The sequence below is a fragment of the Oreochromis aureus genome, linkage group 5 (assembly GCF_013358895.1).
Source record: "Oreochromis aureus strain Israel breed Guangdong linkage group 5, ZZ_aureus, whole genome shotgun sequence".
In the NCBI taxonomy this organism is placed as follows: domain Eukaryota; kingdom Metazoa; phylum Chordata; class Actinopteri; order Cichliformes; family Cichlidae; genus Oreochromis; species Oreochromis aureus.
The window spans coordinates 37771381-37785253 of NC_052946.1; the positions used below are offsets into that span (position 1 = coordinate 37771381).

The 13873-nt window shown below is 42.2% G+C and overlaps 1 long non-coding RNA gene across 1 annotated transcript; it reads left to right on the plus strand.

Annotated features, from left to right (window-relative positions):
- Positions 1–278: 278 nt before the first annotated feature.
- Positions 279–13199, plus strand: LOC120440306. The gene is made up of 3 exons (XR_005613153.1): positions 279–498; positions 12367–12465; positions 12850–13199. It is a non-coding gene; the product is annotated as an uncharacterized LOC120440306 (long non-coding RNA).
- The last annotated feature ends 674 nt before the right edge of the window (positions 13200–13873 follow it).

Below are 13873 nucleotides of genomic sequence, written 5' to 3' on the forward strand. Positions count from 1 at the left end.
TTCTTTGAGGATTGCATGGTCAGACTTTCCTGGGAAGGTTGATGGTTGTCTTAACTACTTTTGTATCTGTGAATAAGAATGATGGATTTTGTATTATTATCACTCCTGTCAGAATGTCAGGCACCAATAATTGCTTCTTCTGATTGTGCACTGAGAACCATTTTACTGTATTAATTCATATTGTTACACTGTTAGCTCAGTAGTATGTTTGTTGTCTATGATGTGTTCACAGGTGCAGCTCCAAAGCCATATGTCAAATTGCTTAAGGAAAAAGGTTTGCTGGAGTGTGAAGTTCCAGGGCTTATCCTAAACCTACAGTAGAGTGGCAGGACAGCGATAACAAAACACTTTTTTCTAAGACGTTGCAAGACATAGAAGATAAAAATCGCTTTTACATCACCATCCAAACTAGTGTGACTAAGCCCGGCTGCTACCGCTGTGTAGCAACACAGATGGCCATATGGCATCAGATTCCTTCAGAGACCTGTGTCCCTGATGGTGAGTGGAATTTTATTCATCACATAACTCTGCTTTATCTTTATTTTAATATTAATGGAATAATAGTTTATAAAATAAACGTAGTGTTGTGTTAAATGGCTAGAAATAATCAATTTAGCTTATAATGTTATCAGTATAGTAAAGAGCTTGAAAGGAAAGGCGTAAACCTGCTTTAAGTCTCATACAGGCGTCTCACCTTTCATCTGAGAAGCTACTTTAGTGCACCCTGGTTTATTAACTTTACAGAATATAATGCTTTAGAACGATACAGTCCCAATCAAAAGTTTAAGACCACTTGAAAAATGGCTAGAAATCATATTTTGCATGGCTGGAGCTTAACAAGGTGAAGTTCCATTGTTTCACCGAAGGAAAAGACACCCCAGACCACTATGGTGCCCCTCCACATCTCAGGTGGGATCTGCTTGTTTTGCCAGTAACATTGGAAACCATCAGGACCGTTAAGGTTTAAATTTTTTTCTCATCAGAGAATAAAACTTTCTTCCACCTTTCAATTTCCCATGTGTGGTGCTCTCTTGCAAAGTCCAAACAGTACTGTGGCTTTCAAGGAGACAATGCCTTTGAAGACTTTTTGTTTTGTTTTTGAAGCCCTTCAGTCTCGGATGCCATCTGATGGTTTGGGCTGCAGTCAGCACCTGTAACGACCTTAATTTGGGTCGAGGATCGTCCAGTGTCTTAACGGACAGCTAGCTGGATGCTCCGGCTCAGTGCTGGTGAAATTTTGGGGGTCTTCCACTTGACTTTTTGTTCCAAAGCCCTCAGGATCACACCACGTTCAAAAAGGAAAGTTTTTTGCCTTTGCCATCAGAAAGTCATGACAGTATGACTACTTGACAGACAATGACAATGAATACAAATTTGGCCTTTTAAAGGCATGTGACCTAAACTTTGATCAGCTGTAAAACAGCCTGTTTGAGTTTAAACATTGTTTTCAATAAATTGCATGCTCAAAATTTTTTTGTCTCACTCACATTTCTTTCTGTTGCATGTTGAAGTTCCCCTTGGAACGTTGTTAAGATCCAACCATGCAAAATAGGATTCTTTGATATTTTTTCAGATTTTTCAGATGTTTGATATTTTATCAGTAGTAGACAGCTGTCACAATTCTGATAAGAACAAGTGGAAGAGGATTACTAGAGTGAAAAAATGCATGACAAGTTTTATGTTAACCACTAAATAGTTCTTTTTTGAAAGAAAAGTAAGTATATGCTCATAGAGTGGAGGGTATAAAATATAAAACAATTTATCAAAATGAAATTTTGTCTTCTTTTGTCTGAGATTTAAAAGTTCATGTGTAACGTAAAACTATGCATACAGATCCATACCCTTCGGTCAATGAAAGAAAAACTCACAATGATCACAGAAATAACTTCTGACAAAAGTAATAACAAAGGCGATCGTGGCTCAAGAGTTGGGAGTTCACCTTGTAATCGGAAGGTTGCCGGTTCGAACCCGGCTTGGACAGTCTCGGTCGTTGTGTCCTTGGGCAAGACACTTCACCCGTTGCCTACTGGTGGTGGTCAGAGGGGCCGGTGGCGCCAGTGTCCGGCAGCCTCGCCTCTGTCAGTGCGCGCCCAGGGCGGCTGTGGCTACTAACGTAGCTTGCCATCACCAGTGTGTGAATGGGTGGATGACTGGATGTGTAAAGCGCTTTGGGGTCCTTAGGGACTATTAAAGCGCTATATAAATACAGGCCATTTACCATGCTTCAACAGAATTATTTAAAAATAAATGCATGAAACAGGCCTGGACAAAATGATGGTACCCACAACTTAATATTTTGTTGCACAACCTTTTGAGGCAATCAAATGATTCCTGTAACTGTCAATGAGACATCTGTACCTCTCAGCAGATATTTTGGCCCACTCTTCATGAGCAAACTACTCTAGTTTTTTCCACTTCGAAGGTTGCCTTTACCAGACTGCATGTTAATGTTCCTTCCAATAATGCTCAATAGCTCAATATGATTGAGGTCAGGGCTCATAGAAGGTCATTTTGAAATACTCCAATGTTTTCCTCTTGGTCATTCTTGGTGTGGGGTTTTTTTTTTGTTTTGTTTTTTGGTTGTTTTGTGTTTTTACCTGTGTGTTTTGGGTCGTTGTCCTGTTGTAAGACCCATGACCTGTGACTGAGACCAAGCTTTCTGACACTGACCAGGACAATTCTCTCCTTGATAGTTTTGAGATTTCATTGTACCCTGCACAGATTCAAGACACCCTGTGCAAAGCAGCCCCCAGTTGGGACAGCGTTCTTTTCTTGATATGCTTCATTTTTCTGTCTGGAGCCGATGTGCCAAGGCAAAAAGTTACATTTTTGTCTCATCTGTCCACAGGACATTCTCCTAGAATCTTTGTTGTCAACATGTAGTTTGGCATATTCCAGTCTGGCTTTTTTATGATTTGTTTTCAACAATGGTGTCCTCCTTTGTCGTCTTCCATGTAGCCCAGTTTGGCTCAAACAACGACGCATGGTGCGATCTGACACTGATGTTCCTTGAGCATGAAGTTCAGCTTGGATCTCTTTAGAAGTCTTTGTGGGCTCTTTTGTTACCATTTGGATTATCCGTCTCTTCGATCTGTCATCAATTTTCCTCCTGTGGCCACATCCAGAGATGTTGGGTATAGTCCCATGAATCTTAAATTTCTGAATGACATGTTCAACTGTAGTCACATGAACATCTAGATGCTTGGAGATTGTCTTATAGCCTTTACCTTTGAGATGCTTGTCTATGATTTTATTTCCAGTCTCCTGATACAACTCTTTCCTCTGCTTCCTCTGGTCCATGTTGACCATGTCAGCAAACAACACAGTGACTACCTGGAGTAGTCACTGTGTGTGTGTGTGTGTATATATATATGTATGTGTATATATATATATATATATATATTTTTCCGCCAATGCACCATATCAGCTGGATAGCGAGTGGTTAGACCACTACGCGCCTTTGGAGCAGAAGATCGCAAGTTCCATTCCTGCCTGGGGCGCCTGTATCCAGTAAGGGTCCTAAGGCTAGACCCCCTATGCTAAAGTGAGCCTACCGCAGACATGAGCGAGACAGATAAATATGAAGGCATGCCGGCTTGGACGCCGCCCGGAACAACAAGGTCCGCGTCAGGTGTTGAGGAACCAGGGCACCCTGACGACAAGTGGGCTACTGGAACAAGAAGGCATCGGTGGGCAAGAGATGAAAACAGGGCGTTGTTGGAATGCTACTACGCAAGTAACCCTGGCGGAAGGGGTTACATGAATAGGATGAGGGACCTATGGATTCTTCGATACCCAACATCCACAATGACGGCGAAACAACTAGTAGCTCAGTGTTCCAACATTCGAAAGAAGGACTGCTCTCACAGCTAGAGATTGACGAGGTACAACATAAATGCTACGGCAAGGAGGAGTCAGGACGCCAGGTCAGGGGGAGATATCATCACCCCCACCCGAGATTGGGTACATAGCCCCAAGTGCGATAGGAGAAGGATCGTTGAGTGCGAGAGGAACTGACCTGAAAGATAGGATCATGGCCAAGCTTGAAACCTGGACCCCCCCTAGCCGGTTACCAAGATTACGTGAAGTACCCTCAGAAGGTCTGCTAGATGATGTTAATGCACTACGGATGATACCTACAACGCGACGATTACCGACACTAACAAGCTGATCTACACTACGGCAGCAGTGATCAGTGAGATGCTTGGTTACAAGTTGAACAGCCACAAGGGGCAGTACCCTCCATGGAGAAGGAGGCTAGCTCTCCGCCCCTTTTCGTGAGTGTGGACGCTTCCTCTCTTTGCTCTTCAAATGCTTTGCTTCTTTTATTGATTTTTATTGATTTTTATTGATTTTTATTGATTTTTATGCTGATTTTTTCCCTTTTTTCTGTATGAGCTTACCTGCGAGAGCTTCTGGACACTTATAGATCATTAGGACTAAAGTGTTCTTAACAGAAACAGCAACATTTCTAGTTACCTTATCCTCAGCGCTCTGTGTGTCTGTGCCTGAGACACAGCTGAAGCCTGATTACAGCGCCTGGACACCGAACAGCCTCAATAGCCTGGTAAGGTGCTAACCGCTAGGCTAACTAGCAACAAGATGCCTTCCTCTCCACAGATGACTACCACAGCCTCCTGCAGAAGATTGCAGTACTGGAGACAAAAATGCATCGCTTAGAAGTAAACGTGGAGGTAAATGGACTGTGTGGAAATGAAACAACCTTGCCTTTGATTCAAAGCAATGGCGATGAGCAAGCTAGTACACAGCTAAGGAGCACAGATAACATGACCAAGAAAGTAGACTCTGTGCATTATTATAAATCCTCAAGCCATAATCCCCCTTGGACTGTCTTGGCGCAAAACCAAGACATAAATCATGTCTCCTGGAAGGGGAGGACGTATCACAGGCAGAGCACAGCGAGCTGAAATCTCTGAAACCGACTGGCCTTCACTTCCTACGGGACAGAGAAGCTCTTCTACCCTGTATACGGAGGAAACAGGACTGGACAACCGTGAATAGGAAGGTTAACAACAAACCTCCAAAACAACTGAATGTGAAACTGCAGAACAGATTTTCTCCACTATCAAAGGACCCTGGATCTATATCGGACAACCATCCACCTAAAAGTAGCGAAGTAAGGTCTGAAAATCTGTTGAAAAGTAAAAGGCCACAGGGAAAGCTAAAGGCTAGGCCTGAAACTCTGATTTTGGGTGACTCTGCCGTAAAGGATGTACAAAGGATGTGCGGTAAGAACACTAAAGTCCTCTGCTTTCCTAAGGATATGGTCAACAACCTGAAGGAGAGAATTCTTCAGATTGCAGATGAATATCCAACTGTGACAAACATTGTTCTGCATACAGGGTCAAACGATGTGTCCAAACAACAGTCGGAGGTTCTGAAACGGGACTTTACTGGATTATTAAATACTGTAAACTCTCTGAATGCAGCTGTATTCATCAGTGGACCTGTACCGCCCGTCAGAGGAGGAGACGAGAGATTCAGCAGATTGTTTGCACTGAATAAATGGCTCATATCAGCATGTACTGACCACTCAGTGCATTTTATCAACAACTTTAATATTTTTTGGGAACGAGGCATCTGTTTAAAGCAAACGGATTTAATTTTAACAAGTCTGGGGTGAAACTGTTCACCTCCAACTTGTTTTATTCCATACGTCATCCATCTGTGCTTGGTGCCAAGGCTGAGATAAACGAGAGTTATCTCATAAAGAGGAACAAATAGTACTCCAAGAACAGACAAAGCCCAGCAGAAACCTTGAGGAGGAGCTCCATCTGCCCCCACCGGGAAGAGCCTCAGAAAGGAGAGACATCAGAGGCAAGAAGAGGGGTCCCTATTTGCCTCCAACTCTCTCAACAACACCAACGACCAGGACCAGGGACCACGACCTCCCCAGTCCCCCAAACCCCTGATAGGCCTTCACCCTCCTCCCTCCCTTTCTCCCTCCTCCCCACACCTGAAATTCACTGAGGAGATGATGGAGCGGGTCAATGCTGGGCTCAGATCTACCCCCGGCCCAATCCCTTTTGTCCCCATAAACCCCCACCAGAGCAGCCAAAGGTTCGCCATCGAGCCCGCGCCCTCAACAGAGCAATCGGTTACATTGCGCAGCCTCGCCCCTTAGTTCCTCCTTATCACCTTCATGCTCTGTCTCCGCAGTCTGATGTGTGATGTGTGGAGGGTCCAGGCTGTGAGGATTATGGCAGTGGTGACTTTTCCCAGGAGAAGCTGGGACCCTGTTTATTAGAAGGTTTTAAAATTTCTGTACTTTTAGGTGACAGAAGGAGACATGTGGCCTGGTCAAAACACAGAGAGCTGCACTCTAAAAGATCTTTAAATATAGTAAACATACCTTGTGTGCCACAGACTGCTCCCAAACACGAGGGGCAAATAATACCTCTAAAACACTTAAGTTGGCTTTATTAAACATTAGATCTTTAGCTGGGAAAACATTTTTAATTAATGATTTAATCACCGAGCACAGCCTTGATTTTATGTTTTTAACTGAAACTTGGTTGGACCAAAGTAACAGTGGAGCTGTTCTCATCGAGACGCGACCCTCCTAACTACAGTTTTATCAGTGAGGCCAGGGTGAGCAGGAGAGGAGGAGGGGTTGCTGTCTTATTTAATGAATCATTTCAATGTAAGCAGTTATCTCTTGGTAGTTTTCAGTCTTTTGAATATGTGGCTTTACAGCTGAAGGCCCCATCCAAAGTTGTGTGCCTTAATGTTTACAGGCCTCCCAAATACTGCACAGACTTTTTAATGACCTCAGTGAACTGCTGTCTGTGATCTGTGTTGATTTCGACTGTGTAATTATTGTTGGGGATTTTAACATCCATGTGGACAACCCTCAGGACAAAGGGACAAAAGACCTGAGTAACACTCTGGGCAACTTTGGGCTGACTCAGCATGTAACAGAGGCCACACATAATAGAGGACACACTCTTGACCTACTGATCTCCAAGGGCCTGAGCATTTCAAAGGTTACTGTGTCTGATGTTGGCCTGTCTGATCATTACTGTGTTTTCTTTGAAAGTAAAATCTCAGCCCACACAAATATATCAACAGCAGTAATCACAAAACGGTGTATAACTGAACACAGTAGTGAGATCTTTAACCAGGTCTTCCCATTAACACCTGACCTGTCCAGAGGTTCAGTCAATGAGCTCGTCACTAGCTTCAATGCTAAAATGTTAAATGTAATGGACACTATTGCTCCCATTAAGGTGAAAGTTATCTCTGGAAGGAAGAAGTCTCCATGGAGAAACTCCACACTGGTGAAAAATGAAAAAGAGAGTGTAGGAAAGCTGAGCGCAGATGGAGAAAAACAAACCTCCAGGTTCATTATGACATCTATAAAGAGAAACTTCACAATTATAATTTACAACTGAGGAGTGCAAGGAGGTCCTACTTCTCTGACATCATCACCAAAAACAGTCATAATGCTCGGGTCTTATTTTCTACAGTTGACAGGCTAACAAACCCTCCTGTGTCAGTGGCAGCTGAACTTCATTCGACCATGGCCTGCAATGACTTTGCCAAATTCTTCACAGAAAAATCCAAAAGATTAGACAAGCAATTAGTACATCAACAGCAGATCCAGGATATGTACTGTGTCCACCAAAAACTGTTTAAATACCATGAACCAGTTTCACCCTATTAACAGCAAAGACCTGGAGGACATCTTAGGTCAACTGAACTCCTCCTCTTGCTGTTTAGATGTCCTGCCAACAAGTTTTTTTCAAAAAGGTCTCAAAGACTTTGGAGTCAGACCTGTTACAGATCGTAAACTTTTCTTTAATATCAGGTGTGTTTCCAGAACCACTAAAACTGCTGTAATTAAACCTATACTGAAAAAGGACAATCTTGACAAGACACAAATGAATAACTACAGGCCGATCTCAAATCTCCCATTTTTAAGTAAGATCATTGAAAAAGCAGTTTCTCAACAGCTCAATTACTTCTTAACACAGAATAACTGCTATGATGCCTTCCAGTCAGGTTTTAGACAGAACCACAGCACTGAAACAGCTCTGACCAAAGTGTTTAATGACATATGTCTGAATACAGACAGTGCAAAATGTCAGTCTTAGTTTTACTGGATCTCAGTGCAGCATTTGACACAGTTGACCACAACATATTACTCAAACGACTGGAGAACTGGGCAGGTCTTTCAGGAACTGTACTAAACTGGTTCAAAACATACTTAGAAAACAGGAAATACTTTGTATCAATAGGTAACTTCACATCTGAGCAGACAAGTATCACATGCGGAGTTCCCAAGGTTCCATCCTGGGACCCCTTCTGTTTAACATTTACATGCTCCCACTGGCACAGATTATAAAGAACAACAAAATAAACTATCACAGCTATGCAGATGACACACAGATATATATCACAATGTCACCAGGAGACCGAGGCCCTGTACAGGCTCTTGGTAAATGCATTGAGGAAATTAATGACTGGCTGTGCCACAATTATCTCCAGCTAAACAAAAACAAAACTGAAGTAATAGTCTTTGGTGCCAAAGAAAAACGATTACAGGTCACCAGAGAACTTCAATCTATACACCTAAAAACCACAAACCAGGCGAGAAATTTGGGTGTAGTGATGGATGCAGACCTAAACTTAGAAAAACACATTAAGACAATAACAAAATCAGCTTACTATCACCTCAAGAATATTTCAAGGATAAAAGATCTGATGTCTCAACAGGACCTGGAAAAACTAGTCCATGCATTCATCTTCAGTAGGCTTGATTACTGTAACAGCATCTTTACAGGTCTACCTAAAAATCAGTCAGACAACTACAGCTCATTCAGAACTCTGCTGCTCGAGTTCTCACTAAGACCAAAAAGTGGACCACATCAGTCCAGCTCTGAGGTCTTTACACTGGCTGCCTGTCTGTCAGAGGATAGACTTTAAAGTTCTGATGCTAGTCTATAAAGCTCTGAATGGTTTAGGACCAAAATACATCAGTGACCTCCTGACCCAGTATGAACCTTCCAGATCTCTCAGGTCATCTGGATCCGGTCTTTATCAGTTCCCAGAGTCAGAACCAGACACGGAGAAGCTGCATTCAGCTTTTATGCTCCATATATCTGGAACAAACTCCCAGAAAGCCTCAGATCAGCTGAAACACTTAGTTTATTTAAATCCAGGTTGAAGACTCACCTGTTCTCTGCTGCTTTTGAATAAATCACCAAATCCACACTTTTAAGCTTAAATTCCAAAACTTACATTTTAACTACTGATTTTATCTACTGTTTTGTTTGTTTGTTTGTTTGTTTGTTTGCTTGTCTTAATCAATTTTAAATCATGCTTTTTATCTATTTTGTTTTTAATGTCTCTGTAAAGCACTTTGAATCACCTTGTTGTTGAATTGTGCTATATAAATAAATTTGCCTTGCCTTGCCTTGCCTAGAGGGCAAGATCAAAGTAGCACGAAGGGAGGTTAGCCAACTAACGGAGTTGCAGAAAGGCGCGACAAAGAAGGTGCATAAGAAATACAGCAAGCTGTCCATACCTGAGGCCTTGGAAACTGCCAAGCAAAGACTCAAGCGGCTGGCCAAGGCTGTGAGGAGGTACACCAGAGAGATAGAAGGCAGGAGAATAAACCAGCTGTTCTCCACAGAACCAGCAAAGGTGTACTCTCAGTGGCAAGGGAACAATAAGAGAACAGCACCACCAAGGCTGGAGACGGAGCAATACTGGAAGAGCATATGGGAGAAGGACGCAACCCATAACGGCAATGCTCAGTGGCTAGTGGATCTGAGGGCAGACCATAGCGACCTCCCTGAACAGGGTCCAGTAACCATCACAGTGGCAGACATCCAAGAAAGGGTCTCCAGTATGAAGAGTTGGACAGCACCAGGGCCCGACATGGTTCACGCCTACTGGCTGAAGAAGCTGACTGCACTCCACGAGCGTCTGGCAGCACAAATGAACCAGCTGCTAGTTAACGAGAGACGGACGGTCCTGATCCCCAAGGACCCCAAGAAGGGACCGGTCCCATCCAACTACCGACCAATAACCTGCCTCAGTACTACATGGAAGCTCCTGTCAGGCATCATATCGGTCAATACATGAGCGGGCACAGAAAGGGATTGGCAAGAATACCAGAGGCGCAAAACACCAGCTACTGGTAGACAGAACAGTCAGCCGAGACTGCAAGACCAGACTGACCAACCTGTGCACAGCCTGGATTGATTACAAGAAGGCCTATGACTCAATGCCCCACAGCTGGATACTGGAATGCCTAGAATTGTACAAGATCAACAGGACCCTAAGAGCCTTCATCAGGAACTCAATGGGAATGTGGCACACAACACTAGAGGCCAACTCCAAGCCCATAGCACAAGTCACCATCAAGTGCGGGATCTACCAAGGAGATGCTCTGTCCCCACTGCTGTTCTGCATAGGCCTGAACCCCTCAGTGAGATCATTAACAAGACTGGCTACGGATACCGACTACGGAACGGAGCGGTTGTCAGCCACCTCCTGTACATGGATGACATCAAGTTGTATGCCAAGAGTGAACGAGACATCGATTCACTGATACACACTACCAGGTTATACAGCAATGACATTGGAATGTCATTCGGGCTGGAGAAGTGTAGTCGGATGGTAACAAAGAGAGGGAAGGTAGTCAGAACTGAGGGGATTGAACTACCAGAAGGCAACATTGCAGACATAGAGGACAGTTACAAGTACCTGGGGATCCCACAGGCGAATGGGAACGATGAAGAGGCCGCTAGGAAAGCTGCAACCACCAAGTACCTGCAGAGGGTCAGGCAAGTCCTGAGGAGTCAGCTGAACGGTAAGAACAAGATCCGGGCCATCAACACCTACGCCCTGCCCGTGATCAGGTACCCTGCTGGGGTAATAGGCTGGCCAAAGGAGGAGATAGAAGCCACTGACATCAAGACAAGAAAGCTCCTTACCATGCATGGAGGGTTTCACCCCAAGTCTAGCACCCTGAGGTTGTACGCTAGTTTTTCTTTCATTGACCGAAGGGTACCAACAATTTTGTCTACGTCTGTATTTAAAGTTTGACTCTCACCATTCACTGGAGCACAAACTGTGTGTAGACGCTACAACAGAGCAAAAACCATCCCCACAGACACAGCGGCCAGGGAAGCAGCAAAACATCACGTCAAGAAGGCCCTGAGTAAATGTGGTTATCCAAGCTAGACATTTGTCAAGTTTCAGTCATTGTCCAAATGTACTGTTTATAAGGCTGGGAAAACCTTTATTCAGCTGAGACTGACGAAGTCACCTGGATGACTGACGAAATGTTTCTCCCACTGAAAATGCTGTGTCCAGATGAACAGAGTCAACCTCTTTGGGATCCTGATAATGTGACATTCACATTTTGCAAGTATCTGCAAATTCATCTGCCTCATGCTTACATAAAGTTAGGGAGAACCAAGACTGATTTAAATATGATTGTATTTTGACTCGAGCCCAGCATCCAGAGCCTAAACTTTAACACAAAAACTGTCATGAGGAGTCAGGCGTGTAATATTGTCCCCTCCATTTCTACCTACACCTGTTTCTGTGTGGAGACAAATTTGCAAAAATATTATTATCTGAAGTTTTCTTCAGCTTGTTTTTGCAAATTTCCTATCCCAGTAGTGTTGAATGATTACTTTCTTCCAGGAATAAAGAAGAAAAGCAATGCGTTAATTTTTTTTTCTGAGTAATGATCCCACCACTGAGCACAACAGTATTCTCATTTTATATCATATGATGGTCACAAATATTTTGTTATTGTTTTTGTTATTGTTTTTGTTTTTGTTTTTGTTTTTTTTGTGGCTTTAGCAATAACTTTTCTTTACTAGACCAAAGACCAGCAGAAATTATTAAGAAGAGGTGTTATATGGGGATCAAAAAGTTTTTGTTTTTTTTCGGCATACATAAAAAAAAATGATCCTAACGGTCTCCGGTGCAGAGAGTCATTTTTTGACAGTGCAGCAGGCGGTCATTATGCTGACAGATACATATTCCTTGTTTTCTGCAATCTTTGAGGTAAACTCGATAACAGACAAACTCACACATGTTTTCAGATGTGAGTCTTTGTAAAAAAAAAAGAAAAAAAAAAGTAAGGAGTCTGTGAGCAGCAGCACAGATTCAAACATCCTTCATACAAGACAAAACTCCAACATCATCTTTACAGCTGAGAGCAGAACCAGAACCAGCCTGTGAGCTGTGGAGACGAGCAGCAGGAAACAGGAAGTTGGATCCATGCTGACATCACTGAGCTCGCTGTTTAAACCTTCTGTTTGTTCCTAACATGCAGTCACAGTCTGAGTTACACCAAAGTGTTCTCTTCTGTTCCAGAACCATGGAAGATTGTAGCTGTTGTTGCTATTGTTCTTGCTGTTGTTCTTCCTGTTGTAGTTGGGATTCTTGTCTGGTGTTACATCAAGAATAAAAAAAGTAAGTTTAATGTATTTATGAACATTCTCATATTTTTGTGTGACTGTCATTTTTACAGTCTTGCTTATTTGACTTTATTTTTTAATATATTAATGAAACAAACTGAAATGAACTAAAGCTTATTTTGAGGAAAGAGGAGGAACACACTGCAGAGGATGATGAAGATGGTTAAACAGCAAACATCACGATTTATTCATAAAGACAGTTTAGCGTTTTGTCATGTAATCATAATAAAATTGGGTGAATTTGCCCGCTGTAGTTATGTTGCCATATCGGCAAGTATAATTCAAATATACTCATGTGTCACTCCACTACTTAAATTCACAGCACTACATTTCTGCTCAGTTATGACTTTTTAACACAGTTTTGTTTTCCAATCTGCAGAAACAAAAAAGAAGTCCTCTGAACCCTCAGCCCAGGAACTGAAACCCAACGCTGATCAAAATGAACCTGTGTGAAGTAACGTGTGTGTGTTGCTTATGTGTTTGTTTTATGAGAACCAAATTAAGTTTTGGAGCACAGCAGCTTGGACATGTTGGATTATTTTTGATATTTTCAGCAGTTTAAAAGTTCAGAACAGATTTTAACTCTGTGGTTTAGCACATGGTTAAAAGTCAGGATGGAGGGATGTAGTTTCTGCTGCATTTGTGCAAAAGAAATATTTGCTGTTCAGTCACCACAGTAATTTTTCTAATACTTTGATCATAATCACTTCCCATATATCTGTGTAAAAATAAAAGTATAAATGTTTATCTCAAAGTCCTCAGTACTTGATAAAAAAACTTTCAAATACCCTCTAACACCATCTTTCAACACTCGGCATTTGGGGTTTTTTTTTTCTATTTGAATGAAAACAGATGCAGCGCATCAATGTTTTTCTTAATTCCACATAATCGTGTTTTGTTTTTTGTTTGTTTTCTGTATGAACTGTCATCCTGTCACCTGAAATATGTTTAAAATATTAAATTACTGTTGTATTTATTCCATGAGAGATCTGAGGTCATTGTCCTGTGCTTTCTTCTTCTGCAGCAGTTTAATAGGACGGAGTAGAGAAATGGCTCCACCTGCTCTTGGTGCATAACATGTTACTAATAAAGAAAACTACTTTTAGCTGCTCCGTTTACACAGTGGGTAGCGCCGCATGTTTAATTTGGCCACACAATCAATACGATGGATTTGTGTTTCCAGCTGCACTTATATTTCACTAAATATTTAAATAACATTTGAAAGGAAATTTGTCTGATAACAGCAGGTTTGTCAAACAACTGTCTCAAGTTAATTCTTTCCTTTAGAATGTGCCAAACAAGGGCAAGGGGTTTTCTTTGTTTTCTAACCCTAAACGTACATTAACTAAATGTAATTAACTATAACCCTGAGCTGTTCTGCTGTAAAGAAATGTGAATATTTT